Below are 2894 nucleotides of genomic sequence, written 5' to 3'. Positions count from 1 at the left end.
CCGAGTAAAACAGGAACCAAAAGGGTCCATAGGTGAGAAAAAAAAAGCCCGAGAATTATTCTACTATTTTAGAACTTATAAATTTAGCTTCATAAGACGCTAACGTTAAATTCAACTTACAATGAAAGTAAACGAACGTTAGCGTCTTATGAAGCTAAATTTATAAGTTCTAAAATTGCAGAAGATTTCGTTACTGGACAGTTTAGCTTAATGGTAAAGCACTTGACGCGTAATCACAGAGATGTGGGTTCAAGTCTCATAGCTGGCCGATAACGTATTTTTCTGCAATATGTGAATAATCTATCCTAATCACGCTATTTTATTAACATTATCACGCGTTTGAGAATAAAAAAAAATATTTCTGTATCTTTCAATACATCTCAACGCTTCTAAAACAAACTTTGTTTATTTTCATCGTAAGTTGAATATAAGAATGAATATTTATTTTATGAGTGCGGTGTATTAAATCTATAAAACTGTGTATAAAGTGTATATATAAAGTGCATTAAGTAACCATCGTATTCCACTTTCTTTCACTTTTCAGTGAGTAGCAAATGAGTGACTATTTTTCTATACAGACACATCACAGGCTGCGCTTTCAGGTTTTCAGAAATAACCCAATAGGTTTACCATTAATTCTGTGAAATATTCACAGGTCCAGCTAGTTTGGATAAACAGAGGAAAAACGAATCATAGGCGTGGATGGGTGAATGAGGCGTCTGGGATCCATGGTATCAATTGCGAATCAGATATAATAACATAAGGGTTTCAAATTTTGTTCTTTTACTTGTGTAGGTCATTTGACTGTGGCCATGCTGGAGCACCACCTTCAAGGGTTTTAGTCGATCAAATCGATCCCGATGCATAAATAATCTCGTTGATTGGTGGCAGAGATGCACTGATGTTCACGGCTCATACTTTGACTAATCAAAACATTTCTATTGTTAATTATTCCAAAATAAAATTATGTTTCTGAAATCGGCCATTACTTTCGAAACAACCTAATAGACTAGTTCTTCTTTTCGAGTTTATGTTGTCCATTTTCAGAGAATGGGACTGGATTTGTGCAAATCCTTTCCCCACTATAAAAAAGATTATCATGCGCAGACATCGTTTGAAAAAACGTAAGACCTATCACAAAAATGGCTGGTCGTAGCCTTCGCATGTGTGGGACTTTCGATCGGATGATGGCAATACTCGACCACGAGTTTGCAATCATCATGAAAGTATGTATGTGTGTATGTATGTATGTATGTATGTTTGTTTGTTTGTATGTATTTTGCTTAAGCATGATGAGGCTAATAACCTGGTGTAGAACTCAATATGCGTATTCTTCAGAACAAAGCGTTAGTTGATTACAGAATGGTAATAAGAAAATGAGATGACAAAGAAGTAAGCAATTGTCTTATGAACTTCATAAGCTCACAGTGTTTCTGCTATAAGTTGCAGTGGACTTATAGTTGAGTGCCTGGCAGCGCTAGATTAACCATTAAGCAAAATAAATACGTGCTTAAGGCATCAAGGGAAGGAGGGGGAGGGGGCACCACAAAATGGTAAATGGTTTACGGCACAAATGAAATCACTTTAAACTTGCTAAAATAATATTCGGGATGCTTTTATCTCTACTGAGTATAGATGCAGATGTGTTACCTAAGATTAATTTTAAGGATCTGCTCAAAGACTTTGCAATTTAAAAAAGTAGGAGGAAACTTTTCAAATATAAACGAAGTGGAAGTATACAAAAATAAACATTATTTTCCCTTTTACTGTTTTGTTTCGCTTTGAAAAATAAAGATTTATTCTATGATTTGTTATTGTTTATATTTTGAATTACATAATCTTTTATTGGGGCACCAAAATCTTTTAAGTGCTTAGAGCCTCGATGGGTCTTAATCCGGCCCTGGTACCTGAGTAACACCTTATAGCTTCACTTCATATTCGAGGCTCTGATGAAGCTGTAAGGTGTTACTCAAGCACTCAACTATGAGTACACCACATCTTATAAGCAGAAACAGCTGTAAACTAATGAGGTTCATTGATTCCTTTGTCACCTCATTCTTTACTGATATATATATAGAGAGAGAGGGGGAGAAGAAGGGGAGACGCATACATATGTGTGTATGTATGTATGCATGTATGTATGTATATGTGTATGTATATGTGTGCGCGCGTGCGTATATGTTTGAGTTTGTTTCTTTACGCGCCCGCAATGTAGCAATTTGGCAAAAGAGTCCGATAGAATAAGTACAACCCTTCGAAAAATGCACTGGAGCGGATTTGTTCGACTAAAACCCTTCATAACTGTGCTCCAGCAAGGCCGTAGTCCAATGACTGAAACAAGTAGAAAATTAACAATAAAATTATTCTATGCATATACATGAAACGATAACCACGCCTACAGGAATAAGTCAACGCCTCCCTCTATCATCAGCCAATCACAATACAGCCTTTCTTTCGCGTATACTTTCCATTCACTTCACAACAAATATTGCTCAAAGACAAAATATTTCTTGTAATAATAACTGCGCTGCAGACACCAAGAAACGTTTCCATGACAAAAGAATTTGATACTGATAGAAGTATCTCCATCTGAACTCGAAGTCAAAGACGTCATGCAGGGCTGGATAAAAAAACCCAAAGAGGGCCCTAAAAAGGTACTTGAAAGATTTTGGTGCCCTCAAATATGTGTAATTCAAAATACAAACAAAGATAAATCATAAAATAAATTTTTATTTTGCTCAATGAAGCAAAACTAACAGTAAGATGGAAAACAATGTCTATTTTTATATACTTATATTTGAAAATTTTTTCTCCTACTCTCTTTACTCTTTTACTTGTTTCAGTCATTTGAGTGCGGCCATGCTGGAGCACCGCCATTAGTCGAGCAAATCGAC

Source organism: Octopus bimaculoides, chromosome 19, assembly GCF_001194135.2.
Source record: "Octopus bimaculoides isolate UCB-OBI-ISO-001 chromosome 19, ASM119413v2, whole genome shotgun sequence".
Classification (NCBI taxonomy): Eukaryota; Metazoa; Mollusca; class Cephalopoda; order Octopoda; family Octopodidae; genus Octopus; species Octopus bimaculoides.
Note: the sequence above shows the minus strand (reverse complement) of the source record.